Below are 18,868 nucleotides of genomic sequence, written 5' to 3' on the forward strand. Positions count from 1 at the left end.
AATCAACAAATACTACTTTTCCTGTAAAACAAAAGTTGCCCTATAATATTGATTAATTAAATAGACTTACTTACAAACACTGGTTTTGTGAGAACCACATTTCCTTTTGTCAGCCAAATAAATCTTGTCTAAACTAATCTGTTAATTCATTTTTGATTACCTGGAATTTATGTTCTTTGTCAAATGATGTATTATTAAGTTTTGCAAAATAACAATTTTTCAACCTAGAACAGGCTTTAAATACTCACTTTCCCTAATATGCTGTCTTTGAAAAAAAATGCCAAAATATCATTTATTGGGAATGATTGTCTTAGTGTGTATCCAATAACGCAGATAACACAGTAGCAATGGCAGATACAGTCAGATGGATACAATATTTAGCTGGGTTCAAACCTAGGAAAGAGGGGTGGTGAAAGTGTCTGTTTGATATGCAGAAGGTTTGGTTTGATTCTGGTATCATATAGCCAAAATGTTCCCCTGCCAGGATATGTGCAGAATATTGAAAAAACACACACAAAAAAACAGATGGGCAAAAAAACATGCTCATTCACTCACTCTTGAAAGGTAGGGAATATCGGAACCATATGGTATTTATTCTGGAGATCCTATAGTGTTAGACTTTAGTATGTAGTATAGGTGCACAGTGATCACTAGTTCATGTTAATCAAGTATTCCTGTGCCTTTCTGAGTCCACATGGTCAGTGGGATCTGGTCTTTCTGTAGTCATACTGAGGAGTAGCTGTTGTTCTGGTGAGTGTATCTTGCTTCTTAGGCTATGCTTAGTTATATAGATAAACCATGGAAGTTATATGCTATTGGTAGCCATTCAAGGTGTGTTCAATTTAGCTGCTGGTTAGGCCACATCGTTATAGTTATGTTTTCTTTGTGTGGAATGGGAAGACAAGAAAAATCTATTTGAATATGTAGATCATAAAACATGGGTTTACAGATGTGTAAAGTGTTGTATATTGAGAATAGTTTGAGCTAAGTGTTAAATCTAGAAGAAGATAGAGGCTGTAATTGAGATAAACAGGGAGCACGGGTAGCCCCATTGTCTTAGGCGTGCCAGAACTTACAGTCATGGGGTTGAATCCCAGATTATGTTTCCAGGGTTTGTCAGCACCATACCCATGTTTGTGGGTTTCACCAGTGGTGGGTGGTAAGACCCGCATCACTTCAGGCTTTCCTTCAATATCATACTGACACACCATGTTATAATTTAGATAGTGTTCCTAATGGCGTTCAACCCAACGCAATGTATACTACTCATAAGAAGTTGAGGACCATCCGATTGTTTCCTATAACTAAGTAATGACATATTAACTCTTGTCACATGAAATAATCAAGTGGTTGTTAATTTCTTTTGAGTAGTATATTTCAGGCCAGCAGTGTTCATTGTGAATCTTAATATGATGTGGCATTGCTCTAGGTTTTGAGTAGTTCAGTAATGACTTTTGTGTTGATGTATACTAGGTATCAAAACCATTGGTAATTCACAGGATTCCAAAACATTGCAAAGTAGATGTATTAATTTCTTCAAATTAAACTGTTTATCAAGTGGTCTAGGGCTGGGACGAGTAACTGGGGTACTCGGGCTGGGTGGGTCCTGAGTAGGACCCAGGTACCCACAGTACTACCCAGACCCGTGGTAAGTCACATGATATATTTAATGGCAAACACTGACTGTTGCTCAGTGGTTACCATGGTTACACTACTAGTGACTAATGTTGGCATTTCTTTCTGACAATGCATACATTCCTTTTGACTTGTATATGTTTGAGTAAAGATTCAACTTCAGTGAATGAATGATTTGATCGTTTGATACATGTATCTAAACAGAATTTGCCAAGGCTGCAGTAAAACGATTCCCAATTAGACATTTTCTACCCAACTCTTGGAGACCTACAGTGGGTAACCGGGTAGAGTCAAGTAATAGGGGGTCGGGTACACGGGTAGTAAATCTGGACTCGTCCCAGCCCTAAAGTGGTCATAGATTTGAGAGACATTCCCTTTTTATTTAGGTTGGGCTGAGTGCTACATTTCAGTATCTACTTACGATATCAGATATCAAGTGCAAGTGTAGTCAATGCTTTACTATGACAACAGTGTTTCAGAGTTGAGGAAGTAAGCCCAGGGGTCCTAATAACGCTACTTTTGAAAGCTGATGATTAATGGGGACCTTGATTCAAATATTAGCACGAGTCTGTAAAATAACACTGAATTCTATTGCAAATAATGCCAGGGGACAAGTTCAGGGTGGGAGACTCAAAAGTTGTTTTGTAAAACATTTCTATAGGAGCGTACCCCAAGGACCCCAAGGACACTTGTCCAGGGAACAGTTGATGTGACAGGTGCTTGCCTTGGCGGGCCAGATGTAGTGCTAGGAGCTGAGTTAGATGTAATCTAGTCCCATGGTAGAGAGGTTATAGTGCCCCAAGGTCACACCAGTGCTAGTCTCCTTGTATGACCGGAACAATGCACCATATGTTTTCAGTTTTATACCAATATTATGAGAGATTTTATTGACTGTTATGTGTGTGTACATGCTGCGATGGAGTGCTGTTTACTGTTTTAGTTATCAAATGGTCACCGACTGAACATTTGTTTGCTTTCCTTAAATTATTTGATCATTTGTGTTATTATTTTATTATCAGTTTGGTCACTTGTTATGAAACTGGCCACATGTTTGTTACCTTGTGTCTGTAGTTTCATTGAGAATACTTGATGTAGAAGATTAAGGCAGGTTCACAAGGGGAACATATGTTTGTTATAGACATGTTGTCGATGATGTCCGCTGTGTAGAACATTAGTCTGCCACGGTGTAACAATTGGTGATACAGTATCATGCTACAACGTTTCCGCCGCCGATGCAACACATCTATTTACAATGGTTGTATCGCGATACAAATGACGATACAAGTGATACTTTGCATGTTTATATTCTGTATTAAAACACCTCAAACTGTGTATATGTCCTCGAGATCACATTATGTAATATAATTTTCACTTATCGTGGCATGTAACAGTCCTTACTCCTGTATCATGATATGTATTGTATCATTACACCCTATACACTGAAACCCTGTTAGACTGGAGCCTGTTAATCTGGATGCCTGCTTTCCAACCAATTTCTATGTGTCATGCCTCAAATAAATGAAATGACATTATACATACCTATGAACGCTAATCCAGAAATTTGCTAATACTGGTGATTTCACTGGTATAGGAACCATCCAGATTAACAAAGTTACACTGGGATTTGTACTGTCCTGATTAATAGGGTTTTACTGCATATCACAGTAACATAGCTGCCAACTGTCCCAATTTTTAGTAAAATTGCAAAAAAAGATACGATTTCTTCCTTTATTCATTTGAATAATTTGCCAATGTGAAAATAACATCACAAGGACTAAATTTTCAAAGACGCCTGTGATGAGAAGATCATTTAGCCTTAACCATCTGCTACATACGCCGGTGCGTCTTGTTTTTAAACTGGTTTGAAGCCTGTGTTTACTGTTGCAGTCCAATTGAGACGCTCAACGTGTAACTCGTATTGTTGGAAGTTGTTGTGTGTTGTCGGGGGGGGGTGGGAGGAATGTGAAAAAAAAACTACTCATAGTTTGGAAAGTTGGCAGCTGTGTAGTTATTATGCTGAGGTTTGAGGGCTTCATAAGAAATCAGTGTTTACATGTAATGGATGTGCAGCCTGACATGAACGTATGTTGAAATGACAGCCAGGTAATGGTGCAATACAATGCAAAATCTGAGGTACCCTAAATACTTTCAGGCTGTGGATATGGTTGTTATGATGTATATACTATATGTGATTGCAACTGCCTTGTTAGTCAGTCCCAAGTTGATGCTATGAGAACGTTAGAAAAGCATGCAATAAATTTCACATGGTGACATTTGATTGGTCTTATTATTGTGTCGGGAATATCAACAGGGGTTGATATATAGAGATTATTAGCTGATTGCGGATCCGTATCATAAATATGCTACTCAAAAGAAGATAAGGACCACCTTATTCTTTCATTTGACTATCATTAACCTGTTATCCTTAAGTTCTTTTGAGTAGTATATATTAGGAATAATAATTGTTTTAGGTGACCCTCTGGGACATGAGGGAATAATTTGTTTATGGTGTACTGCAGGGGAAGATGTAACAACATATCTGTATGAAGCCAGCAGGGCTTTCTCCTTTTAAAAGTTACTGGCCCTTCTCTAAGCTAACTGGCCTACAACTAAATGGTGAAGGCCACAAAGTGGCCGTACTTGAGCTTCTGTATCCATCTCGCAGGGCTCTGAAAATTTTAGAACTCCTCACCCCTAAAACATTTTTTCCTGCACTCTGAGATTAAATCTTGACTTCCATTTGCCTTGTTTCATGGCTCTTTAGGAGCAAATAAAGAAGTTGTACACAACATTACAAAATGGCAGCTGGTTGTCATTCTATTGAGATGACACAATTACAAAAATTAAACTTTCACGGAGAAGGGGTGAAATTTTTTACCAGCCAGACGGGCAATCAACTTTACATTTCAGCCAGCCCTTTGTAATTTTAACAGGCCACGGGCCAATGGGAGCCAGCAGTTATATCGACCCCGTAATGTCTCTCTTAAAACAGTCCTGCAGTGAATATGAGGTATATCAATCAATGAAGTACCTTTGGTACCATGTATGAATAGTGTTTGAGTGAAGCAACCAATTTATCATATAGTGCCAAATGGCTTGTCTACAGAACCACCCTCACATCAGGAACCCTGTACAATGTTTACTGTAAAGGCGACATTTCGGTATAGATCCTTATAGATCCAGTATATAAAGAAGTCCATAAATTGTCTCTACTTTGTCATCCGTCAACTTCTAAATAATGCCTATCAAACAGTTTAAACTTTCTGGGTTTGTCAACTGTTTTAAGCAAGCAGACATTTCATCAATGTTTGGATCTTAAAAGTAGTTCCTTCTAGATCACCTCATTTGCATATTTATTGGATCATGATACCATGTTTATCAGATCACATCCATGACAAAATCCATTAAGGCTGTTACGATTCACTCGTGTATTTGGTGAATCGAACCGTATCCATTCATGAAATGAATTTGTTATTGATGACCACTCGAATCGAATATTTATGAATATGCAATCATGCGCAATTACATACCCTGTACCTTTAAATATCCATAAGAACATATTATATACATATACTGAACAACAAAAGTTCCTGTGACATTGAATAAGATTTAATGCAAAGTTATGTTTTTTACCAAATCTGAAACAATTTCGGTTTGCAACAGATAAAAGACTCCTGTAAGTGTTGAAATGGTTTAATTTGCCATACTGACTTCAGAAGATGTGTGATTTCATAAAAAAAACCATGAACATGCCAAAATGTCAATTTAAAAATGAATAGCGTGTGTGTCCACCCCTGGTTGCGATGCAAGCAACACATCTTCGTCTCATGGAATGGACCAGGCGTCGCACAAAGTCCTGTGGGATATCTGTCCATATCTGCTGGAGCATGTTTCGAAGTTCCTGGAGTGTCTGCTGAACACGTGGTTGACGTCGAAGACGCTGATCCATCTCATCCCACATGTGCTCGATTGGTGAGAGATCAGTGGAGCAAGCCGGCCAGGGGATGGCATTCATGTTGTTTTGTTGAAGAGAATCCCGAACAAGTCAAGCAATATGAGGCCGGGCGTTGTCATGTTGAAAGGTAATGCCTGGGCGATGACGACGCAAAAACAGTAGAACAACAGGGCAGATGATCTCGTCACGGTAGCGCTGTCCATTGAGATTTCCCTCTACCACTATCAAAAGGGTCCTCTCTCTTGCTGTAATCCCACCCCATACCATTACGCTGCCACCCCCGAACCGATCTTCCATGACACAATGATTGACGTAACATTCACCTCGCCATCGATACAATCGAATCAGTCCATCGCTGTGGCTGAGGTGAAAACAAGACTCGTCAGTGAATAGAACTTGTCCCCACTGCATGGCTGTCCAGCTGAGACGCTGTCTGCACTACTGTAGACGTGCTCGATGGTGGTTTCCTGTCAAAATTGGACGTCTGGTGCGGTTTCTCGCGACAATCCCTGCACATCTGAGGCGGCGACATACGGTTTGTGAAGATATTCGTTGAAGGCCAGGGATGCTTCTTGCAGTCACTGTTGCTGGCTGGAATCAATTTCGTAGGTGTGTTGTTCGAATCCATTTGTCTTGTCGATTATTGGTTACGCGTGGCCTGCCACTCCGAGGATGGTCTCTGACTGCATTCGTCAGTTGCCAACGTTGCCATAAACACCAAATGGTGTTTATGTGGACGTTAAATTGGCTTGCAACATCATGTTGACTCCATCCTGCTTCAAGCATACCAATGGCTCGCAGACGCCCATTTTCGGACAGGCGTGGCATTTCGTAATGTTGAATAATTGCGTAATTTTGTTGTTTTTCTGAGTGGTTGTCAGCACGATGCTAAACAATGCATATGGAATCCCGTTAACGTACATGTTTTTATACACATTCTTGGGTAGTGAAATGCATGGGGCTTGCATAAAAGTCAACTTTTGCATGGAATGCATGCTTTTCTGTAGCAGTTGCGTTTTTGTGACTTGATTCCATACATGTACTTCAATATTGAAAACCAAACTTTACTTGTTTGAAAAATACATTAAAATATTGGTGTCACAGCAACTTTTGTTGTTGAGTATAGATGTCTTCATAGACAACACACTTATGATATTTAATTTGACAGTAATGTGGTCACTGGTCATTGTTGCATTTGAGCAGATACTAGTACATGGATAAGTGCAGTATATTATAAATGTATAATATATTCATAATTAACAAACCATGTCCAATAATTATGTTGCTTTCGTTTCACTGAATATAACAAATAATAAATTAACTGCTGACTTGTTATTGTATTCATGAATTAATATTCATATTCATTGTATTCACATCATAGTGTATTCATGGAGCCCTACTATCCATTATATGATAAAATTAAACATTTCCCACTTCGAACTCAGAAAATCCTGTTAATCAAATATAGGTTCTGGAGTTTTTGTTGCTCATGCTTTGTTGTTTTCATTACAGGGAGGACTTGCCCTGAAAAGTTCATTTTCATAAATGCTAAATTGCCATTTGACACTTTCCCCAGTAATACTGTGCCGTATTAGGCTATCGTTTATGCAAAATATGTAAGTGGCGGTGGCTACCAGTAGAGAAGGACATGCTACCCCAATAAGAAAAAAAATAAAAATTAGTATGTAGGCTGTTTAAGAAACAAAGGATTATTCTACATAAGTTTAGAGGTGTTAGAACCTTGCTCTACAACAATTTTAAATATGTTGACACATGAGGAAACAAAGGAATCAACTTGCGTTGTTAAGTTTTTGCATGTCCATATTGATTGGAAACAAAAAGTGGGTGACCGAGTTTAGGTGCTTGACTTCTTGATGGTTTCATGGGAATCCTTCCTGCCCCTGTGACACTGAAGCACATGTAGCACATACGGTGTCTCCTTAGACAGGTGATTTTGTTCGAAATGTGTCTCTGTTCACACAGCAGTGAATGGGTACCTGGTAGGATGAGATGGTAATGTGACTTAACCTTTTAGCGCCTCACAGGCAGTTGCCGTCCTTTAGCTGGAAAATTGCTGAGTGCGGGGTTAAACAACAAACTCATCAAATTACAATTCTTGCAGATTTACAATCCCCAACATCACTAAGTGCTGTACATAACATATGCTACTCAAGAGAAGTCAAAGAACACAAGTTTTTCATATGACTATAGTATCTGCCATTGTCTCATTTTCTCAAGACATGAATGATCTGTTAGTTTCATCTTTCAATACTGCGGAAGTACAATTTGAACCATTTGTAAATTAGTCAGATGTGATTTTGACTTATCTGCTTATGGTGATTTTATTAAACAAACATGGTGACTGAAAAATGCACAAAACTTCCAGTATCTGAAATACTCAAGGTTGATGTTTTGAGGGTATTAAGTAAAGGAAACAACTAGGGGAGAAACAAGTGAGTGAGTTTGATTTTACACCGCTTTTAGCAATATTCCAGCAATATCACAGCAGTGGACCCCAGAAATGGGCTTCACACATGGGTGAAACAAGCAAGGTCACAATATAATATGTATCGCATATTTACGTAAAATAACATGGAAACTGCTTGACTATAAATATTTCAGAGCAGGTTCCAAAAGAAAAGTTAGCTGTAGACACATGTTCGTAGCGGCTATTTTAAGTAGGAGCTTGAAATGCTAGTTACAACATTTGCAACATTTGACTGACATGAACACTTGGGTAGGGTCATTAAATGAGTAGTTTGTAATTTATTTTAGCAAGTGTATCGTCTTGTAGCGATACAGAAAAACGTATCGTGTCTAGTATCGTCGCATGAAAACTCCCAATGCACGGGCTCACTGATGTATCGTTTTACCCTTAGAAACAACCTGATATTCAAAATGTCAGTGATATGAAACCTAATGGAATTATAAGACTTAGTAAGGGTGGCACAATAGTCAGAACTGCTGTGAGTTTGAATCCCAGTTTCACTCCAATTATAATACCTATTTTTGTCAGCATCACACCCATGCTAATGGCTTCCATCAAAATGGTTCAACTTCTAAGACCTACGTCACTGCAGGCTTCTCCTCATGATACTGAGTCACTGACCCCCCGGGGGTAGATAAGAATGTGTCCTCAGCACCCCATTGCTGGTCGTAAAAGGAGACCAAGTTGGGCAACCCGTTTGCCGTGGGTTGTGTCCCTGTGTTGGCGGCGGATGGGAATCTGGTGGTTGAGGGCACAGGTTCCAGGAATAGTGTTCCTTTGCCCAATACACTACTTCCACACTTACTTTGCCTATATGGTTGGTAGGATGGAACCGATCCTTTCAAACGGTTGGTCATGCCAAGCCCTGAGCACCTTACTTTTCTTGCTCTCTGCTCTCTCACTTTTCAGCTTGAAAATTTATATTTATGATAGAATTGTATGCATAATCATTTACACTGGTTTTCACTATATTTGTTAAATTCAAAATTTGCCTATGTGCCAGTGCCAGAAGGCGGTGGCTCATGGGCCAAGCTAGTTGTATGTATCTTTTCAAGATATATTTCTGCTTGAGTATACCCTCCTGGTATCCTTGGTGCCGTCTGTTGGAGATCCACAGATCGAATACACATGGGCGAAAGCTTCTGCTCCTACCATGTTGTCTACTGCAGTCAAGGTTAGGCCTCCACAAGAGACCTCTAGTTCACAAACCATCACTTCTTTTCAATCATTCAATCACGGGCGTCTTGTGATGAGGATTCCCCTTCTCTCAGAAACTATCATCATCTCTATCAGCTAAACCTAACTCAGAAACTAAAGTGAAACAAGTTGCAAAAAAAAAACAAAAACCAAAAACAGGATCATCCAAAAAGTACCATAGTGGCAGAGCCCAAAAAGGGGCAGATAACCAGGTCCAACTTTTTGATAAGTATGGATCCCTTGAGGATATGGAGGTGACTGACAACAGTCATCATCGTCATAATAGGACACACAGCTTGTCGCCCTCACGGAAGGTGAGGGGTAAATCTCCCGTCAATCCTCCTAAGAGATAGCTTCTTCACATATAGTACAACAGAATTGTAGACGAATTACAGCTCTTAGTTCAGGATTTTAAACCATCAGCATTCTGTCTGCAAGAAACGTATCTAATGCAGACGGATAATTTTATTGACGTCAGTTTAATGCATATCATTATTTTTCTCCTCCGGGTGAAAGGGCCACTGGAGAATCTTCAATCATTGTTAAGAGAGATGTTGTCCACAGCTCTGTTGTACTTAACACCAATCTTCAAGCCGTTGCAGTGCGACTTACTTTGAACATTGTTTTTACTTTGTCCTCACTGTATATTCCGCCTTCGTCAACTCTTCAGCTGACTGATCTTCAAGCTCTCTATGATCAACTCCCCAAACCTTGTATAATCATGGATGATCTAAATGGCCACAACCACTTGAGGATTTCATCTCCAATAATGACCTATGTATTATAATGATGACTCAAACACTTACCTGCATCCTGCAACTGGGACCTACTCTTCACTCGATTTGTCACTAACTGATTCTAACCTTCTCAATGAATTTGAATGATCAGTCCACAATGACCTTTGTGGAAATGACCATTTCCCAACTATCACTAAAACAATAAATCCTTCTGATATTCCACCTTCAACGAGATGGAATTTTACAAAGGCAAACTGGCCTTTATTTCAAACATCCTGATTGTTTCAGTGATGTGTCTGATCCTATTCAGCTTTTTGCTGACTTTTAAATGAATGTATTCCAAAGTCCTCTACAAATCCACATATTCGTAAACCATGGTTCAACACTGATCGTAAACAAGCTTGGAAAGCAAGGAAAAGGGCAGAAAAATATTCCTGAAACCACCCAACTGTTCATAGCTTAAATTAATTTAAGATATTAAACATAAAAGCTTGTCGTACGTTTAAACAGAATAAATGCCAATCTTGGGAAACTATGTTTCGAAAATAAGTTCCAGAACACCTATGTCTTAGGTTTGGAATATGGGGCAGAGGATGAAAGGTAAAGGTTCTAAATCTAGTGTTCACCATCTTAAGGATTGTGACACATTTACTGCTAAATCTGATATAGCAAATAAATTGGAAGAAACTTTAGCTAAACATTCATCCTCATTAAATTATACCCCAAAATTTCAGAAAGTTAAAACACAAGAAGAAATAAATAATTTAATTTTAATTCTGATAATGGTGAGGATTATAATGAAATCTTTTCCATTCATGAGCTGCGAACCACCTTTAGGCAAGCTCATGATACTGCTACACCTTCTGATAATATCCTTTATGAATTGCTTAAACATTTACCTGATTCCTGTTTAGAGACATTGTTAACTACCGGTAATGTGATCATATCTGGACGGGAAATCTCCCTTCATCGTGGCGAAATGCTGTCATAATTCCAAATCCAAAACCTGGCCGTGATCATACTGATCCTTCTAATTATAGACCAATATCACTTACCAGCTGTGTTTGCAAGACCATGGAACGAATGGTAAATAACAGACTTATAATTTTTTTAGAAACCAATAATTTTTTAACAAATATTCAATGTGGTTTTAGAAAAAATAGATGTACAGTTGACCACTTGGTTAGACTGGAGACTTTTGTGAAAAATTCTATCATTAATAAACAACATGCGGCATCAATATTTTTCAATTTAGAAAAAGCGTTTGATATGGCCTGGAAACATGGAATTTTAAAAGATCTTTATGAAATGGGATTGAGAGGACGTTTGCCTGATTTTATATCTCAGTTTTTAACAGATAGGCATTTCATGTGGGACCCCCTCGTCTGATTTTTACGATCAAGATCAAGGTGTCCCACAAGGTAGCATATTATCAGTAACTTTGTTTAGCATAAAAATTAATAGTTTCTCAAAGGTTTTATACGAATGTTGACAGGTATTTGTTTGTCCATGACTTTAATGTATCATGTCGAGGTAAAAATATGCACACAATTGAGAGTCAGTTGCAACTTTGTCTAAAAAAATCAATGATTAGGCAGAGTGTAACGGCTTTAAGTTTTCTAAATCTGAAACAAATTGCATTCATTTCTGTCGAAAATATAAACCTCATAGGGACCCAGAATTACATCTAGCTGGAACTCCAATTAAAGTTGTAAAAGAAGTTAAATTTTTATAAATAATTATTGATTATCATCTTACTTTCTTACCACATTAAATATCTAAAAGCTAAATGTCTGAAGGCACTAGATTTACGAAAGGTTGTTTCTAATTCCAAGTGGAAAGGGGACCAGTCAACCCTCCTTCACTTATATAGATCACTTGTCCATTCTAAACTCGATTATGGCTCCATCATCTATGGTGGAGCTTGTAAAAGTAACCTTATATTACTCGATCCAATACATCATCCAGGTCTTAGGCTTTGTCTGGGATCTTTCAGAACTTCTCCCATTGACAGTCAGTACGTTGAGGCCGATGAGCCATCACTTAAACAATGCGATATTAAACTATCTTTACAGTATATCACAAAGTTACATACCAGTGAGTCCAATCCTGCATACAGATATCTGTTTAATCCCCTTTATGAGGATTTGTGTAGTAAAAAGTCATATTCAACCTCTTGGAATAGGAATTAAACCTTATACTTCTGCTGCTGACATTTAACTTGAAACTACATGTATATCTCCTTTCCTGCTGCTGTCTGCTCCTTGGCAATTGGTAAAGCCACAAGTAGACCTGTCATTGACCAAACTAAAGAAATCAGAAACAACTCAATTACAGTACCAACAAGAATATAATCAGTTAAGAAATACATACAATACTTATAAATAAATATTTACAGATGGATCCAAGGATAGTGACGCTGTTGCCAGCGCCACTGCCGTTGGATCCCAAACTATATGAACTAGATTACCAAGTAACTCTTCCATTTTTACAGCTGAATCAAAGGCCATTTTAACAGGTCTAGAATATATCAAACAGTCTAAACATCAGCAATTCATTGTTTTTTAGGCTCTATGTCCTGTCTTCAGGTTGTTGAATTTGCCATCGCAAGGGATAAATATTTCAAATCATCATCTGTCAAGAATTTTTTTAATTGTATTAATTCCCATTTAATTATATATTTTTTTAAAAAGAAATAGAATTATTAAATAAATTTTGACCATGTTTTGTAATTAGGAAAAAGATTTTTTTAGACTTGTCAGAAGGAAATTAGTTAACTTGGATCGTAAAATTATTGTCCCCCAGAGAGGGTATGTAAGACCACGTCCTTCGAAGTTATTTTTCTCTGCCACATTTTTAATCGTAGAATACCGTATTCGACGTAATAAGCGCCCACGGCGATATTTGCTAATATATTGGCACGTGAACAATCCAAATTAGCACCCCTTCCGATTGATCAATGTAAACAAGACTTATTCATTCGGGTATAATATGCACACCTGTGTTATATGCACCATTAATTATGGGCAAGTCAATTCTTACAAAATATATCTGCCATACATAAACATTTCAGGCTGTCAGCATAAACCACGAAATATATCTTTCGACTGTTTTTTTTCTCACCAAAATAATATATTAATAAGACCCCCCTATTTCTAATTTTGAGAGCGCCCTGGGCGCTTATTACGTCAAATACGGTATGTGTTCATTTAACTTTGGCTAAATTTGACAATAATCGCCAACACCTGAAGAAATGATGTAAATCCTGCTGGGGTCCATGCAGGTAGCAAAGGTACTGTAAGTCCCAATGGACCCTAGCATGGTGACCTACCTTCAGCTGCTGGCTATTTATAGCCCTTATTTATTATGGATTGTTCCATAAAGTGATATCTTTTATGGTTGTATACTAGTTTTAAATATTAATCTGTGATATTCTAGTTATATTACTGTGCATCGATTTAGTCTAAATATATGTATTCTTAACGCATAACTTCTCGTCACAATTTGGCTGAAATATTGACGATGTGACGTTAAATATCAACTCACTCACTCATGATACTGACACGTTATGCTGTGTCAGTGCCCTTTAAAGGAGTGTTTGAAAAAAAACCAAATGAACACAATCAGCAGCTGGAGAATGCAGCTGAATAACAATTCCTGTCACATGTATTTCATCCGCTCTGCCCACATGAGTCGGCTGTGTTGGTTGTGAATGTTGTACTCACCAAACAGTAGTAACTCATAACATATAGACATCATCAATTAATGGGATACACCTGTATATGTAATTCAGCTGAGGAAAATCAAGATGGCTCACTTAATTCTGTTAGAGATGGCCTTGTGTAAGTATTTTAACTTTACTCCAAACTTGTTTTGTTGTCGTGAATTTAACAGGTGAATTATTCCTGTTAATAGTTGATGTGCATTCCAAGGTCTCTGCTTTGTACATGTTTGTTGCATGGTGTCATCACTGCTTTATATGCTTGTCTACTGATTGTTGATCTAAAATGGAAAATGTTTATTAACACAAACAATAGTTGCAATTCCATTCATTGTTTCTGCGTTTTCATCTGTTATTCCCTTGATACCAATGTCACGTTTTCTTTGAGTAATGCAGTGTTTGAAATTAAGCATGAAAGTTAATGGGACCCCATCATAACCCTATTTGGGTTTACGTTTAGGGTTCTTGATTCAAATTCTCAAGAGCAAACCTGGAGGACCCCGTGATTACCTTAATTTCAAACACTGGTCATGTGTTAGAGGTTTGTATATATATGTTCCGGAGAAGTCAAGTACTTGACATCCATACTAATATTAGTAGCACAGTGTTTGTCACAGACCAGTGGAGTTTATGCAGATGTCCTGGGGGAAAATAGGTAGTGATGCAGTGTTGAATTACCGTATTCAACGTAAGGGCGCCCAGGGCGCTCTCAAAATTAGAAATAGGGGGCTCTTATTAGAATATTATTTTGGTGGAAAAAACAGAGTTGAAAGATAAATTTTATGGTTTATGCTGACGGCCTGACTGTTTATATACGACAGATATATTTTTCCAGAATTTAATTGCCCATGATTAAGAGTGCATATAACATACGAGTGCGTATTATACACGAATAAATAGGTATTGTGTACATTGATCAATCGAAAGGGGTGCTAATTGGGATATATTAGCAAATATCACTGTGGGCGCTTATTAGAGCGGGGCGCTTATTACGTCGAATACGGTAGGTCTAGAGGCGATCTCAGGACTCATTAGCTCTAGGGTTTCACAGTGCCAGCTCAGGGATGCAAATTAACAATAGCACGCCAGCCCTAGTCACTTTGTTTCTTGTTCAAGGTACCCTGAGGGCTAGTAGAATTTCAGGCTTTTTAAATTGTCTTAATGTATTATCACTGTTGGGGCCAGTGAATGTCCATGCAGTTTTACTTCAGGAAATCTCAGAAAACTACATGTGCAAGTTTGCAAATAATCAAACTGACACACCATGATGTAATTTAAGTGCTGTACAATAGGGTTCTAATGCCAATCCAGTTATGATGCCATGTTTTTCTTGGTGTTGATTTCAGCGCTATCAAATTACCTTTTTATAATTTCAACCTGGTTATGATGCCATGTTTTTTCTTGAAACAGATTTCTGCCCTATCAAATTACCTTTTAATAATGCCATGTTTTTCTTGAAACAGATTTCCGCACAATCAGTTACGTAGCGGGGAATGTCCAAGTAACTCTCCATTCCTTAAATATAATGGAGCAGAGGCCCATTAATTTTAAGAAATGGCGAGTTACGAAGATATTCCCCAACTTAAAACTCATCCCTACTTTTACACTTTGATAAAATATTATGTTGTGGAAAATTTTTGAAAAATAAACCAGAACTCTTTGTTGACTGTATTTATACTGCGTGAGTCGCCCTTGCGTGATGCACAAGGAATGCGTTATCTGCCGCTATCGCATGTGCACCAAGCTCCATTGCGAGCTACCATTTACAATGCATGGTACACGGCTCTTCATAATTTTCTGTGTCCTAAACTAGTATTTATCAAATGCTTGCATATCGTCAATACATGCTGACAGGAATAATAAGAAATATAGAGCCCCGAACAAAGATATATATATATTACCTGATTTGTATTTCTCGTCAAAGGTTTATCTACCGGTAATTGCTATAAATATGAACATTGTTGTAGGTAACCTGCTCTAGCACAATATTATATACATATCATTTTGAGCTTTTAAACGTTATGCAAAATTATGAAAATATTTAATAGTTAAATTCACACTTTTCCTTCATGTACCGCCATAGCTGAGGTTGACAATTACACTTTCACTAATCAAACGATGCAGGTTCAAAACCCGCTGGCGACACATGTTTTCGGAAAGAAATTGAAATTATTTACTTGTCAATAAATGTAAAAATAGTTATGTCTGTTCCAAGTGGAAATTTTTAATCAAATGTTGGTTCAAGATAATGTATAGTTGACAAACTCTCCATTCCTGAAAAGTAATGGAGCATTCAAACAATAGACTGACATCACAGATGTGTTTTAACTTTTATTAAAACACATCTGTGACATCAGTCTATTGTTTGAATGTTCCATTATTTTTTCAGGAATCGAGAGTTGTTTGTCAACAATATTATACTTTATCTTGAACCAACATTTGAATTCATTTCCGCTTGGAATAGACGTAACTTTTTTTTACATTTATTGACCCGTGAATGATTTCATAATTTTTCCGAAAACGTGTCGCAAGCGGGGTTCGAACCCGCATTGTTTGATTTGAGAACGTGTAATTGTCAACCTCCGCTACGGCGGCACATGAAGGGATGTTGTGAAATTAACTATTAAATATTTTTATAATTTTGCATTATGCTCTAAAGCTCAAAGTGATATGTATATAATATTGTGTTAGAGCAGGTTACCTACAACATTGTTCATATTTATAGCAATTAGATAAGCCTTTGACGAGAAAAAACAAATCAGGTAACATATATATCCTTGTTCGGGGCTCTATATTTACTATTATTCCCGTCAGCATGTATTGACAATGTGCAAGCGATTAATAAGTACTAGTTTAGGACCCAACGACATTATGAAGAGACGTGAACCATGCATTGTAAATGTCAGCTCGCGACAGAGCTTGGGGCATGTGCAACAGCGCAGAGAACGCATTCCTCGTGCATAACGCAAGGGCGACTCACGCAGTAATAATACAGACATCAAAGAGTTCTGGTTTATTTTTCAATATTTTCCACAACATAATATTTTGTCAAAGTGTAAAAGTAGGGATGAGATTTAAGCAGGGGAATATCCTATTCCCCATTCCTTAAAAATAATGGGGCCTCTTATATATTAATGTTTGCAGTATGCTTCTTTTATACAGACATGGAATTGCATGTGAGATAGAAATTGAATAATGCATGACTGTATTAAGTGAGAATTCTTAACAATTTCACAAATGGTGCTGTATGCCTAATGTGCTGATCTCATATTACACCTGCATATCAGGGACTTAACAGACTTCGTTGGCCGTGGCTAGTTCTAATTTCCAGATTGTTTTAACATTACAAGGGCATTTTTTCTTCTCTGGGGTTAGAACAGCTTTTGAGTCCAGCTCTAAGCCTGAGTTTTCTATAGACTATTGGGGATATGAGGGGAATTAGTATTACAGCAGTGTTGACGTTCTTGCATTATTTGCATTATCGCAGTGTTCAAAATTAAGCATGAAATTCAAGGGGTTCTTGAAATAACCCAAATGTTAAACGATACATTTAGGGGCCTCTAGATTCAAATACAAATCGGGGGCACGGGTGGCCTAGTCGTCAAAGGCGCTGCGGTTCGCTGTGCAGAGTTGCGTCCCTTGGGCAAACCGGAAACTTTTGATTGTGGGTTCAAATTCCGGTTCGCCCCTATTATGTTTTAGGTTTGTCAGCACCATACCCGTGCTCGTGGGTTTCACCGCAGTGGTAAACGTCTGAGACCTGCCTCACTTTGGGCTTTCCTCCCACATTAAGCAGACGCCGCGATATAACTGGAACACTGTTAAAAGCCGCGTTAAACCCAACTCACTCACTCACTCATTCACTCACTCACTCACTCACTCACTCACTCACTCACTCACTCACTCAAATACACACCTCATGAACAAGACCCCGTTAATTTTAGACCTTGCATCACATTCTGAGCTATGGTGTGTGTTGTAAGGAAATATTGTATGTGATGGCACCGCTTTGTGAATACACTACAGTCTTTGGTGCAGTGTATGATTTGTTTTTAAACCATCAGTATTCAGGATGTAGCAGCCTGTATAGTATGTGTACATCACAATATGATGGAGAGGCAGATGGTACTGTGTGATGTGCGTAGCATATATGAACATTCCTAATTACTCGTTTCCCTGGCAACATGGCATTATCCACAGTGTTGTAACTGAGTTCCAAATTAATGACACTGTTTCTGAACTTTTATGCCAAGAGATAACTAAACATTATTACTATTCTGCAGAGGGACTACTACACAATATTAATATTCTGCAAAGGGACTACTAGACAATATTTCTATTTTGCAGAGATACTACTAAACAATAACACTATTCTGCAGAGGGACTACTAAACAAAATGAATATTCTGAAGATATACTACTAAACAATATGAATATTCTGCAGAGATACTACTAATCAAAATGAATATTCTGCAGAGATACCAGAGGGACTACTAGACAATATCACTATTCTGCAGAGATACTACAAAATAATATGAATATTCTGCTGATGGACTACTAGACAATATTACTATTCTGCAGAGAAACAACTGAACAATATTGCTATTCTGCAGAGGGACTACTTAACAAAATCAATAATCTGCAGATGGACTACCAGACAATATTACTATTCTGCAGAGACTAACTAGAGACAGGATATATTTAACTGATCTCGCAAACTCACTGCAAGATGCCTTATGAAATGTGTTCTTTAATGGAAAGAACATGTGTGATTTATAGCAAACACTCTTCACTCAATATTTAGAGTGATGACACAAATCTATTAAGTTAGTCTTTTCCACTAATTCTGAAATCTGAGCAAGCATACATTGTACCCTAAATTTGTGTCATTATTTTCACGAACATTAGATTCAGTAGATTTTAACATATATACAATATTTACTCTAACACGCTTGGCAGTAATGTGTAAGCAGACTTCTGTAGGGGAAGATGTCGAGCATTCTGGTAAAGGTGGGGATGGGGCTACTTCTGTGTGTGCATGTAACACAAGTGCCTGTCTTCTTTTTATAGAATCGGACCTCTGACAATATTGCACCGATTTGAATATGACACAGTAATCTATCAATAGCACTGTGA

At 37.9% G+C, this 18,868-nt stretch overlaps 1 protein-coding gene across 1 annotated transcript in view; it reads left to right on the forward strand.

Moving 5' to 3' along the window:
- The window catches only part of LOC124110635 (AP2-associated protein kinase 1-like), a 71,249-nt gene that overhangs the window by 42,592 nt on the left and 9,789 nt on the right, over positions 1-18,868 (forward strand). The window lies entirely within an intron of this gene.

The sequence above is a fragment of the Haliotis rufescens genome, unplaced genomic scaffold (assembly GCF_023055435.1).
Source record: "Haliotis rufescens isolate VD_foot unplaced genomic scaffold, xgHalRufe1.0.p SCAF_11, whole genome shotgun sequence".
NCBI lineage: Eukaryota > Metazoa > Mollusca > Gastropoda > Lepetellida > Haliotidae > Haliotis > Haliotis rufescens.